Source organism: Pleurodeles waltl, chromosome 10 (assembly GCF_031143425.1).
Source record: "Pleurodeles waltl isolate 20211129_DDA chromosome 10, aPleWal1.hap1.20221129, whole genome shotgun sequence".
Lineage (NCBI taxonomy): Eukaryota > Metazoa > Chordata > Amphibia > Caudata > Salamandridae > Pleurodeles > Pleurodeles waltl.
Window position 1 is genome coordinate 598,569,625 of NC_090449.1, and position 14,967 is coordinate 598,584,591.

The 14,967-nt window shown below is 41.0% G+C and overlaps 1 protein-coding gene across 2 annotated transcripts in view; it reads left to right on the forward strand.

Moving 5' to 3' along the window:
* The window catches only part of CTDSPL (CTD small phosphatase like), a 398,245-nt gene that overhangs the window by 361,676 nt on the left and 21,602 nt on the right, over positions 1-14,967 (forward strand). The gene's annotated exons all lie outside the window — the stretch shown is intronic.

Consider the following 14,967-nt stretch of genomic DNA (forward strand, 5'->3'; position numbering starts at 1 on the left):
TGTGGGTATGCAGCCTGCACAATCCGATGATGTGAGTGACTGAGTTATGTCAAGCATAGCTTGAGGCTGTTGTGGCTAAATGAGCCATGGTCTGCAGTCTGCATCAGAAATGTTGTCAGGCTAAGAACTTGATTTTTGGGCCATAGTCTCAGTAATGTTGGAGAAAGCTCTTAGATATATAGACACAGAGTCCGACTTGTTCATAATATTCCCCACTCAAAAAATGTGACCTCTGTCCTACATTGCTCTAGGTCAATAATCCCTCTATTTAAAACCTCCCATCAATTCCTTGGCTCCTGCAAGTAGGAGTGAAACAGGAGCTTGCACAATGTTTATTGCTCCATAGTGGGTATTGCCCACCTACAGACCCGCTAAAGAAAAGGTCTAAGAAATATTGAGTGTCTTCAGCCACCACAGTTTCCCCAACCACTCAAATGTCCCGAACAATCCATACTCCAATGCTTACTTTGAACCTACATTAAAAAATGGGTGTGTTCTGTTTAGGTCGCATACTATGTAGCTGTACAGGTTACTTTCCGAGTAGCTCCTGCCCCAGAGCTCTTATTTGGAAACCATCCTATCCCTTTACCCTACCACTTTATACACCACTTACCATTGTGTGCCACCCATTGATTTGTACATCTAATGTCAATATGTGCAGCTTCCTCTTCCTGTGTGTAGCGGAGTGTTTTGGCTTCAGAACTGTGACTTACTTGATGCAAGCCTTTGCTTCGTGGTCAGCTGTAAACATACCAGGCTCCCTAGGAAGTTGACCAGAAATTCACAATGCCCCACTGGCGACTCCCATCTTCTGATCATGTCACCTGAGTTTAAATTCATGACATTGATGGCGATATACTTAACATGAAGAAGCTATTTCTGCACGAGCCTGGAAGATAAAATGGAGGGATACATTATTAAGAATAGGAATATGTAGGAGGGTCCAGAACCTTTGTTGCATCCATCACTGGATGTCTTGATCCCAAAAGTGCATCTTAAAGATCTAAGTGCAGAGAAGGGGTGCATGGAAATGAGCACTGCTGACTGTTGTAAGTGCCAACAAAGAATGTTTTGTTGCTATTTCTGGCATCTCATCAGTTAAATTGGTGGTTCCCTGCGTAATGGATACCAAAACACAAAATATGGGAGGGACCTGCAAAGCAATTTTTTTGGTTCCTTTCAGTATCCATGTGATGTATTACTGAGCTGTCAGTATGAACTACGATCCACTATATTGATGGGTGGTGACCTCTGTTGCCGGTACTGTTTATGCTTTTCTTTAAATACACATAAACAGTCAGGTATAATGATGGAACCTTTTTGCTTGGCGTCACTCATGCTGAGATATGATGTTCTCTGCATTCTAAATGGTCCGCACTAAATAATTGTCTGATGCCACACAAATTGCTTTTTGAAGTTCACACAAAAAGGAGTAGTAACTACACTTAATTCCTTTCATCCGAACAGCTATTAAGTGCTGTTCCTTGTTTATTTTTAGTTCTTGGGCTGTAGACTCCTGTGGCTAGGAGTTTTCACACTGGCTTGCGCATTTGCTACTGTTTGTCTTCTACACCACTGCAGTTGTAGGTTTTGTTAGGTAAAAGCATTTTTAGGCCCTACTTGATCACCTTTGCTGTGCTCTCTTCGCTTCACTGGGCTCTGCTCACTGAGAGGAATATGGCATTCTCCAACATGATCCTTGAAGTCCTCAAGGAAATTGTTGAAAAGCAGACATTGTCTTCCAGCGAGGATTTTAATACCAGCTTGTAAATCAAATAGCTGACACAAGAGCTCTTGTTTTGCATTAGCTCTCCAGCTAAGCATAAGTCAAACAAGAGTCTAGATTTTCAGTCAGAGCTTGATGTGAACCAGTCCTTTTTCCAGTGTTTGACCATATATGTCTAATATAAACAATAAACCATGTATATTTATATAATTTCGTTATGCTCATTCTACCTTTACAAATATCCTATAAACATACAACTTTAGGTGAAACCTTTAATCAGCTTGACAGAACTCATTTCGTGGCTTGTATTTTCTACGTTGAGCGTGTTGTACAAACTTGGGGGTGCTAGCTGTGTGGGTGGACAGTACCGTCTGATGTATGTTCTCAACCGTTTTGAACACTACTTAGTGATCCTGCTTCTTTGCTTAAGGAGGATTCCTTTGTATGAAAGTAACTTTCAAATAAATATGGCTCTTTAGTACGTACCATGTTCAACATCAGGAATTTCATTGTTTACAGAATGAAATGATTCGAAAATGAAAAAACGCTAACTTTGTAAACACTAAACTATTGAGAACTGGAACTTCTACTACGTGAATAATATCAAACAAGAACATTTTTTTAAATTTCAAAACAAAGCAAAACGAAATTGGCTCTGCTACAATAGACCATGAAACCGCCTACGGAGCTTATAAGTGAATTGTATGAAACGCATTTTATTAAAGTAGAAAATACATCTGATAGGAGAGAGCAGATCAAAGATCACCTATCGTTGCCATAAGCCTCAAAGCAAAATGCAAGAACATTGCTCTATAAAGTATGAAACATATCTCAAAATAATTATTGCCATCAAACTAAAAGTGTTAACCGTTCTGAAAACGTAAACCTTTAATCTGACAGTTCTTTGTTTGTTTTAATTCCTAACTAACCTACCTTAAAAAGCTTTGGAAGAAGCATCGTGTGTAAGACCATTCCAAGACACACAAAGTAAGGTTAAATGTGCATGAAGAGGAGTAGAAACAATGTAGTTGTGGTTTTACGCTAAAGCTTTTAACATGAAAGCTATTGCTACATCTTTCAAGATGTAAATGATCATACACAGGAACATTAAGGGATCACAGCTGTATCAAAGGTAACCAGAATAAGTGGGATGACCACATGATAAAATCACCCTATTGGATTTATGCTCAGGTAAACTGTCTTCACCATGTATGAGAATAGCCCATAACTCATTTATTTAGCGGGCAGGCATCCATTATGAAGTACAGATGCAGGTGAAGGAAGATACAAATAATTTGCTTACTGGCAATTTAGAACGTACCTTTGGTATATTGTCATTCCTGTACATCCTGGCTCTTTCAGGATATCAACCTGGGAGTATGGCAGCGGTCTAGTACGGGACCAGAAACTGGTTCCATTGCAGTACCACAAATGTCGTGTGCTGTAGTGCATGTTTAAGACCAAGCTATAGACAACATTTCCCCATCCATACTCGTATGTGGGTGTTTTCCAGCTTTACTAAGTGATGTAGATCAGAACCCGCTTCTCTTACACTGAGTAGTTTCCATTTTCGGAGCCCTGCACCAACTGTAGCATCTTTTGTTTCCTTCTTATATCTGTATCGTCTTCCTTTTCAATGTTTAGCTTTTGCTGCAGCACTCTGGCCTCAAGTCTCGCACATTATGTCATCAGAACTTTTTTAACTGCTTACTCACATAACTGCTACTGAATTGGTGGCGGGTTAAACCTTACAAATGCACCTGTCTTGGACTACCATAAATATTAAAACTCTGAACTATATTGTCGCCCAATATCTATGGCTATACCTGTGCACAAATCACAGCACCTGCCACTACAGGGGCAATCCTGAAAGGATTACATGCAAAAAGATATGGATAGTGCACCACTGCGCAAAGTCAGTAAAGGCCAGTAACACAACCTTGTCTTTTAAAAATCTTCATTTTTTATTATTGCTTTTTCTTGAACAAACGAACAATCAGCCAACGCGTTTCGTCCTACACAAAAGGACTTCTTCAGGGCTGAAATGTAACACAAAAAGAATGTATATATCACACCAGGACAGAAAAGAAACATTAAATACAAAAATAATTTAACAAAAAGAAAATGTACAAAAACATACAAAACATTATATACAACATCAGTTTTTCTTGGCTCTTCCTATGTCATGTTAATATAACATGGCATAGTCTGTAAGCTTTATACTTTAGGGTTTTATTGTAAGATTGTCTTAGGCTCAGTTGGTTCTCAGTATAGTTGACACCAGTTCAAAATGGCCGACGTATTTATGCGATATGATGAGTAATTTTATCGTATAATAGTCGCTATAGCAACTTATATGCATCTTGGGTCCTGTTTGAATATGGAGTATCAGTTTATTTTTACTTTTTAGGGCTTTATCAAAACTCCTGTTAAGCCCGTATAATGCTAGATGGATCCTATACATCTGTTTATGGAATGGATGACCCCATTCAAAAATGGCCGATCTGTTTACCTAAGATGGCGACTATTCTTATTCCAGCATGGTCGCCATAGCAATGAGTATGCCACCTGTGTCAAATAATCTCATCATGTAGATTGCCCAGGGTTTAAAAGCGGATGTAAAGCTGGGCTCAGTTTACTTTCTTTGCCGACTGGGACGGACATGGCTGATCCCTTATGTTATGGGGTAAGCGGTTGCTAATTGATTGCAATTTCATGTGCTTCACGGACCTTTCAGGCAGTATTATCGATGACTAGGCATTTATATTTAAATATACCGCAAATGCCTTTTCTTTGTAAATGTCATCCTGTGGAACGCTGTTTTGTAGTATGCCTATTAATTTCCTCTCCCATTGCGATTGTTTTGTAGTAATAACACCAATTAATAGCATATTAGTACATGTGTAGTGTTAGAATTTATAAATATATGTTTTTGTCTAAGCACTTGTAGATTTGTGGGGTTATGGTTTATGAGCTGTGTTTTTTTGTAAAATAGAAATAGCTATATTTATATATTTATTCTTAAAAGCTTTGGTTATTATCTTTAGAGTGTAATTTCTCGTGTTTTTTTGAAATTATATTATGGGCTCTTTTGGTGGTCTTTCTTTGTGGCATTTTTGGCCATTTATGTAGGGCTATTTGTTTATGGAGTTTGTTGACCTCTTTTTAAATTCTCCATCTTTTGAAAATTGTGAAAATATTAAATTTATGTGTGAGTAGTCGATAATTTTGGTTGTTACTCGTTTCTCAATCCGTGGGATATTACATAGTGTTGTCATTCTTTTTTAGTAATAATAGGTTAGACATTTGATTCCAATAATATGGAAAGACAATCAATTTAAAGACCATGCAAATATAAGGTATGATGTGTTTGATATCATATTTATTTCTCTCTGTATAAAAAATTTATTATTATTAATTTGTCTTTTCAATAAATATATTGTTAAAAATTACAGAATGATGGCGATATTATAAAAATCTTTAGAACTATGTAGATTATATCCTTTTTTTAAAAACTGGTGTTTATATTTTGTTTTCTGCTTACTCACATAACACCTGCATCCCATGGTTGGGAAATAGTCTATGGTCTGGTGCGAGTCCTTCAGTAACCGCATGTCTTGCTTGCAGAGTAAAGATGCACCAATCTATAAAGAAATTTTAGCCCCAGGAAGAAGAATTAATAGTTAAGTATAAGAGCTGGTTACTGTGTATGGTACAGAGCACTGCATCGGCCATTGAGTAGAACACATCCCCTGAAGGAGCTTTCACCTCCTTTGTGGAGGTCACTCCAAGGCCCTAAGCGGGTGCTGTAGGTAACACTTGGGAAATTGAGTTTGGTTGTAATATTGTTTTCCCAATGACCTGGTAGATTGTGCCAGTCCTAGGGCCATGAATCATCAAGGAGCAGATGTCTCATAAGGGTCTAGACCGTCACATTTTTTGGGGACTATTGCATGGACGCTTCAAGCTGCCAGTGCACAGACATGTAGAGCCAGTGGGTCCTTAGCTGCAGATCTGTTGAACGGCGATGTATGTTTGTCCCCCTCGTAAGGCGCAGATGAGGGTGAGCAGCTCTCCACCAGCAGTCCCCGTAAGCTTGGTATTGGTATTCTGACACAACCGACCTTTATGCCCTGCAGAGTGAGTTTGAGAGCAGACACTCGGAGTCCTGGAAAACAGATGTCAATTTTCACCCTCCAGGATATAACTCACCATAATCCTGGTTTGCAAGGCAAGTCACTTGCTACTTTAGGGTACTTTCGCCGTTGGTTAGGACTGCCTCACTATATGCCATCACATTTCTCATGATTATCTTCACTAAAATAGATGTGTTTCTAAAGCCCTGCCTTTTGCACGCCTTCTGTGCTGCAGTCCCTTAACCGCAACCTTCCATCAAATTAAAATTCTAGCCACTCAAAAACTTCTACACACCTTTTTTTCACAGTGTAGCGGACTAAACAAGGAGCTTTGTCTCTCAACCTCATCCATAATTCCAGACCGCACCTGTCATTCTCTGAAGTTTCTCTACACAAAGCAGAACCATTTCAGTACATTTATTGTAAATAAATGTGTGTATGTGTGTGTATATATATATATATATATATATGTATGTATATATAAAATCTACTGACGGTCGCCAGTAGGTAGTTATAGTTAGGACCATGTTCCATAGAAAAAGCATTTTTTGACTGGCCTATATCTTTGGCATTGTTTAACGAATCTCCACAAAATCTTCTCCAAAAACTATTGCAGTGATTCTTGTTGCGCATGGAAAGTTTCACAGTGATCTGCAGGGGCAGAGAAAAAGGGGGCTCAAAAACGTTGCTTTTCCCATGTTAATTTCTATAGGATTCCTTAGACACGACTACAGGTGCTACTACTGGACGGAATTACGCCAAATTTGGCTGATAGCTAGCTGTCAGTACTCAGATCACTCCTTTGCCTATTTGGAGTAAATTCGGTCAGTAGTGTTGTGAAATTCAAATTTGTATATCTCTGGCCGTGAAGTATTCGCGGAGAAAGACGAGCTTGTGCAGGGAATGCACTGCTCTGAATGGCTGTCAACACTTCAAACCAGGTGGCTTGAGCAGAGTCCCAGAAAAAAAGTAAAAATAAAAGGGACCAGGGTTGGGACACCCTGACCCCTTAGCATTGGCGGGCGGGTCTCTGAGAGGACCCCGAACAACAAAACATATTTTAAAATTATTTTTTTGCAGCAAGTTTGCAAGACTCCTGGCAAAAAAATGAAAAGAAAAAAAGGTGCGGGCTCATGCGCTTGTTTTTTTTTTTTATAGGCTCCTGGGTAGGCCAGGCCTCCCCCCTGCCTAGCCTCACCACCCCACACCCCCACATCTCCGGGGACCACTGCCTCCCCGGAGGTTTTATTGTTTGATAAGCGGGGGCGACTGCTCCCCTGCTGCCTTGGTGAACGCCACCTACACAGGGCTTTCAATTTGATATATAAGCGTAAAAAGAAGAAAGGGGGGCCCTATTGGCCCTAGGGACCATCACCCCCTGGGGCAATGTCCTGTTGGAGGTAGGCCACGTGGCCCCCCCTCATGGAGCCTCTGATGGCCTTGGGGACCACCACCCCCCAGGGCCGGCTCCCCCGGCACATAACTGTTTGTTGTGGCTTGGCTGCAGTCAAGCCACAGCAACCACTTTGGGTTTTGACAGTAGGACCTTTAAAGCAGATTCCACTGTTAAAATCCGAAGTTTCTCCTCTGTCCCCTGCACGCGTGCAGAGGACAAAGATGAAATTCTTCAGCAAGCACAGAGCTGCTGTCAAATTAGCTCCGTGCTTGCTGAAGCAATGGCACTGAGAAGCCCGCAGTGCCAGGTAGCCCGTAAAAAAACACTGAAATAAAACCTAGGTTACAGGGGCGTTATAGTTAGGTTTTGAATTTACTCGTACAAAGCCATTTAATTCAGCAGTTATAGTTCGAGTTCTTTCAAGTAACTAAAACTCGCGCCCCAAGGTAACAAAAATTTGCGCTTTCGCCATGCACAGTTAATTACTCCACATATTATATAATTGATGACATATTCTATGCCATCTTTCATACTCTCACTGCAACATTTGCACTAAACTTATTGATGAGACAACTGAGTATGGCGAGGGTGTGAGTTATAGTTACCTTAGGATGCTAGTCCCTGTAACCTTTGGTGTTTTCAGTGAATGTATATAAATATGAACATTGAAGAACATTTGATATATATGTTTGATGGCATGTGTAGCTGCAGATACACATGCAATGCGCAGGTCCTGCCATCTAGTGTTGGGCTCAGAGTGTTACAAGTTGTTTTTCTTCGAAGAAGTCTTTTCGAGTGACTCCTCCATGTCGGCTCCATTGCCCATGGGCATCGACTCCATCTTAGATTGTTTTCTTTCCGCCATCGGGGTTCGGACGTGTTTCTTTTCACTCTGGTTGTCTGACTCGGAAAAGTACTACAAACTCTCTAAATTCGTCGGTATTGTTTTTGATCGCGTACCATCTATCATCGACACTTCGGTACCGGTGAATACAGATCTCTACTTGCCCTTCGGGGCACCCGTGCCCAAGTCTCGTCGAAGCCTCATGGACCGGACCCCGTTTCGATTCTGCCCTCGGTGCCACGCTAAGTTCCCGTATACGGACCAACATCTAGTCTGTAACCTGTACACTATATATATGGCAACACAAAAACCTAACTAGGGCCGCACACTTCCCTGTAAATACAAACTATAGTAGACGGTGCTCACACACAGGAAAACATATTTGTTGCCTAATATGTATACTGAAATAAGAATAGACTTACATCAGTAAATGCACACATGTAAAATACATCCTGTGGATCACTCAAAAAATTTAAGCATTAAGTATTTCAATGTAATGGATTCATATACAGTTCTTAATTGATTTAAACCGTCATAAAGTTGAAAGGAATGTGTTCAATGAGTTAAATGTGGCAATGCCATGTATCAAATATTTAATCATAAATGAACATGTAGATAATTCAAAGGAAAAATAACAAAACAAAGAAAACCAATTATTCAAAAATCTAGACTGATACAGTACACATTTAAACACCCTGTTTGTATGGTGAATTCTACATCATATGTGTCACTTATGTGACCTATAAAGTTGAAAACTACAAGTCCAAACAGAAAATTAACAAAAAAACAGGATCAGTCCATCAAATAAGTATCACATTCCTGCTTGTAGATCGGAAGTTTAATCTCCTAGTATAGTCCATTCAAAGAAGATGCTGCTTGTAGTCATAAGAATTAGCCTAGTTAAGATCTTCAGCCCAGCCTACACGTGTTTCGTCCAAATATGGACTTTATCAAGGCTGATTGAAATAATGAGATATATGACAATCAAAATATAATTCATAAATGACTACTGTGTTAATAAACATGATCAGTTAGTCAACCATCAAGCTGTGCAAAGGAAATAAACCAAGCCACATAACCCAGTGCACACCACAAATGTAAAATCAAGCAACCAGAGTACAAATATTTACAATAAATAAATCCAGTGATTTAAAAAACAGAAGAACCAGCTTGTTAATCCAACGTTCATCCGTGTACATATACATGCAATATAATAGTTGCCAAGGTACCAAACCAACCAGAGTTTTAAAAAAATATAGTAAATACCTTTCATATACCGGCTCTACCCCATATATTCCTGATAATGTCCTACATATATATGAAAAGAAGTTAAAGTCTATCTTAAGTCCTTAAAAATTAGTGATGAAATCCAAAAATCAGGCAACCTCAAGCCACTGACCTGTATATACAAATCAATAATAATGGATATTTATCTTGATAAGGATACCGGTACACAAAGACCATACAAAGAACCGTTCATCTCTAAGGGATTCTCATGGACCCCATGTCAATTCATTCTTAAAAATGCCAAAAAATAATGTAATTAGTGCAACACATACCTCACTTAAAGGTTCCAGTCTAAAGGCACGACATACGCAATTGTCTAACCAATTGCTTTCATTATATAATGCCAGCTCAGACTTTCAGACGGTATCCAGAGTAGAAATAAGGGAAGACTTTTTTAATTAAATTAATATTGTAAGTAAGACTGCATGTTGTTATGTGTATACTGCGGTAAAATATCTCACTGTTTAAGGCAACCAGAGTATATATACATTCAGTAATCAAATCCAAATATTAGGAGAATGTACTATTAATTACCATGAAATGTCTATTCGGTCCCTGGCGAACCGCAGTCATGTTCGAAAAGCAAAAAGGCAGCAACTCGTAACTCTTCGTAAGTACCCCTTATGAGCAAAAAAGGGGAAACAAACGAAGGACAAAGCGTTCCCGAATGGCTGAGTGTAGGCATCACTGGCCTGTTAGTGAAAAATACAGGCGCCTTCTTGGAATGAAAAGGAGAAAGGCAACAAATCATAATACTTCGTTAATGCCCCTTATAATCAAAAAAGGGGGATAAACGAAGAACAAAGTATTCCCAAATGTCTGAATGTAGGCGTCACTGGCCTGTTAATGAATAATACGAGCGCCATCTTGGAACATCCTAATATCGTAATCCTAATCCTAATCCTGATCCCAAATAGTAATGACTCAACACCAGTCCGAGACCGAAGAGCAAGAAGGTTGGAAACGGCTTTGAGAAGCACTGAACGCCTTAACGCAGAAGAGGAGGAGATGATCCACACCGCAGTCTCCGTTCAGGGGTCCGACTCTGAGCACGAGTCCGACAACAGCAGACCAATAACAGCGGGCCAGCACATGAGTACGCCTGCCCCTACCCAGTCCAAGCCCAAACACAAGGCCTCGGGGACACAACTGCCGGAAGGCCATGGCTCCACCCGTAAAAAGACTGCCGGTGACCAAGCAACAATTTTGGCACCGAGAAAGGCCACGCCAACGAAGTCTTCGGACTCGAGCCGAAGCACAGGTTCCAAAATACTCAAGCACCGACCCATCGAGTCGAAGCCCCGAAAATCCCTCTCGGAGCCGAGGCCAATGTTTACACCTGGCCTTTCGATCCAGAGGAAACCGGCTTCGGAGCCGAAAAGACCCATATATACAGAGGAGCATGGACTTTCCAAACAATTAAAAGAAAGCCATAGATTTGCGGAAGAACTTACGCAAATGGAGGAATTTGACGAAAAAAACAGGCCAGAATCCAAATTCATAAAGACAATGGCAAGATCCTCACTGCACCTCCTCTAAAAACAAAGAGGAAGCTGGCCTTTCAAGCACATTTGGACACTGACCAGCCACCGGCTAAAGTGCCAAAACTGAGACAAAAATCTCCACCTCCTCAGTTCTCACCTCACCAGTCTCCTCCTCATTCTCCTCAACTAACTGTCTCTCCACCTATAACCCCCACTCCACAGTCTCCAGTACACTCTGCAGAGTCACACCAGGATAAGGTTGACCCATGGGACCTTTATGATGATCCCATTTCTGACAATAGTCCAGAGTGCTATCCGTCAAAGCCATCACCCCCAGAGGATAGCACCTCATAAACTCAGGTTCTAGCTAGGGCAACATCATACCATAACGTAACCATGCACACAGATTCTCTTGAGGATGATATTTTATTGAATACATTGTCCTCAACTCACGCCATCTACCAGAGTCTACCCATGCTTCCTGGCACGTTAAAACATGCACATCAAATCTTTCAGGAACCAGTTAAGGCAAGAGCAATCACTCCTAGGGTAGAAAAGGAATATAAGCCGCCTCCTTCTGACCCAGCTTTTATTACCCAACAGCTACCCCCAGATTCCGTAGTGGTCAGCGTTGCAAGGAAAAGGGCTAACTCCCAATCGTCTGGTGATGCACTGCCACCAGATAAAGAAAGCAAAAAATGTGATGCTGCTGGTAAAAGAGTAGCATCACAAGCGGCTAATCAATGGCGTATAGCCAATTCCAAGCGCTAATGGCTAGATACGACAGGGCCCACTGGGGCGAGATGAAAGACATCATCCAGCATCTCTCCAAGGATCAACAGAAAAGAGCCCAGCAAATAGTCGAGGAGGGGCAGGCCATTACCAATACTCAAATCAGGTCAGCGTTAGACACAGCCGCAAGAACTATTAATACAGCTAACACCATTAGATGACACGCATGGCTTTCGTCTTCAGGCTTTAAACCTGAAATCCAGCAAGCTGTTCTTAACATACCATTTAATGAAAAACAGCTGTTTGGAACACAGGTTGATACAGCCATTGAGAAAATGAAAAAGGACGCCGACACTGCTAAAGCTGTGGGGGCGCTTTACTCAACACAATACTGAGGCTCATTTCGAAAGCCTCAATATAGGGGAGGCTTTAGAGCCCAAACGTCTAAGGCATCTACCTCACAATCCAAGCCCTCTTATCAGCCACAATACCGAAGAGGGGGGTTTCGAGGAACCTAGAGAGGACAATTTCCCAGAACTAGGGGAAAATATCAGCCCTCAAAGCAAACCACACACACCAAGCAGTGACTTGCTCTACATCTTCCCTCACCACACTTCCCCTGTGGGAGGAAGACTGCAAAAGTTCCACACACACTGGTTACCCATCACAACAGACAATTGGGTCTTATCCATTATCCAACATGGTTACTGCATACAGTTTTCACAAATTCCTCCAGATATACCTCCAAAACCACACAAACTCTCCTCCCAACACATTTTATTGTAGCAGGCAGAGGTACAATCATTATTACTCAAACAAGCCATAGAACTTGTACCACATCATCAAAAAGGAACAGGGGTTTACTCCCTATATTTCCTCATTCCCAAAAAAGACAGAACATTGAGACCAATACTAGATCTCAGAACTCTCAATCTTTACATCCTATCAGAACACTTTCACATGGTAACACTACAGGATGTAGTCCCACTGTTACAACAACAAGATTTTATGGCAACACAGGATCTAAAAGATGCGTATTTTCACCTACCCATCCATCCAGCACACAGAAAATACCTCAGGTTTGTAATACAAGGAAAACATTACCAGTTCAAAGTGTTACCTTTCGGGATAACAACAGCTCCCAGGGTATTTACAAAATGCCTTGCCATAGTCGCAGCCTTCATAAGAAGACAACATGTCCATGAATTTCCATATCTTGACGACTGGCTAATTAAAGCCAGCAGTCAAACACAGTGCCACTACCATACATGTTATGTAATAAACACCCTACACACACTAGGGTTCTCAATAAACTACCAAAAATCTCACAACAAGCGCAGGTTCAGCAGTATTTAGGAGCCACATTAAACACCCAAACAGCACTTGCAAGCCCAATTCCACAAAGGGTACAATCATTTCACAACATAGTACCACGAATCCAGCCAAACCAACAGTACACAGTCAAATTTCTCATGAAACTGTTGGGCATGATGGCATCATGCATCGCCATTGTCCCCAATGCAAGACTAAACATGCGGCCCTTACAACAGTGCCTTGCAAAACAATGGTCACAGGCACATGGTCAACTTCAAGATCTAGTGTTGATAGACCGCCAAACACACATCTCGCTTCAGAGGTGGAATTCCACAAATTTAAACAAAGGGCGGCCATTTCAGGACCCTGTGTCTCAAGCCATACTTACAACAGATGCATCAATGATTGAATGGGGAGCACACCTCAACAATTACAACATTCAGGGACATTGGGACAACAAACACAAACAACTTCACATAAAACACTTAGAATTACTAGCTGTATTCCTAGCACTAAAAGCCTTTCAACCTCTTCTCGTTCACAAACACATTCTCATCAAAACAGACAATACAACTACAATGTACTACCTGAACAAACAGGGAGGAACCCACTCATCACAACTTTGTCTTCTAGCACATTAAATTTGGCATTGGGCAATTCACAACAACATTCACCCTGTAGCACAGTACATTCCAGGGATTCACAATCAATTGGCAGACGGTCTCAGTCGGGATCATCAGCAAACACACGAGTGGGAAATTCACCCCCAGGTACTTCACAAGTACTTTCGCCAATGGGGAACACCAGACATAGATCTATTCGCCACCAGCCAGAACGCAAAATGCCAAAACTTCGCATCCAAGTTCCCACACCCTGTAACCAAGGGCAATACTCTATGATCAACTGGTCAGGGATATTTGCTTACGCTTTTCCCCCTCTCCCGCTCATTACATTTCTGGTCAACAAACTGCGTCAAAACAAACTCAAACTCATACTTATAGCGCCAACGTGGGCACGTCAACCAGGGTACACGACATTGTTAGACCTATCACTAATACCACACATCAAGCTACTAAGCAGGCCGAATCTGTTGACACAAAACAAACAACTGATCAGGCACCCCAATCCAGCAATACTCAATCTAGCAATCTGGCTCCTGAAGTCGTAGAGTTTGGATATCTACATCTTCCACCAGAATGTATGGAAGTAATTAAACAAGCAAGAAAACCCACTACCAGGCAGTGCTATGCGAACAAATGAAAAAGGTTTGTCTTTTACTGCCAATCCAAACACATAACACCTCTTTCCCCATCCATACAAGACATTGTAGGTTTCTTACTTTTCTAATAAAAGCAAATTTTGCTTTTTCATCCATTAAAATACATCTCACAGCTATTTCAGCCTATTTACAAAATATACAAAACAAGTCTCTATTTAGAGTCCCTGTCGTCAAAGCCTTCATGGAAGGACTAAAACGTATCATACCTCCAAGAACACCACCAGTGCCTTCATGGAATCTCAATATTGTACTCACACGGCTCATGGGTCCACCGTTTGAACCCATGCACTCGTGTCAGATTCAATATCTGACATGGAAAGTAGCATTCCCCGTTGCAATCACTTCATTACGAAGAGTTAGTGAAATACATGCATTCACTATTGAACAACTCTTTATACAAGTACACAAACATAAAGTCGTACTTCGCACAAACCCAAAATTCCTACCTAAAGTCGTCTCACTGTTTCATATAAATCAAACAGTGGAACTTCCAGTCTTCTTCCCACAGCCAGACTCAGTAGCTGAAAGAGCGCTACATACATTAGACATTAAAAGGGCTTTAATGTATTACATTGACAGGACAAAATCATTTAGGAAAACTAAACAGTTATATGTCGCATTCCAAAAACCCCATACTGGTAATCCTATCGCAAAACAAGGAATAGCCAGATGGATAGTAAAGTGCATCCAAACCTGTTACCTAAAAGCAAAAAGACAGCTATTAGTAACACCAAAGGCACACTCCACCAGGAAGAAAGGAGCAACAATC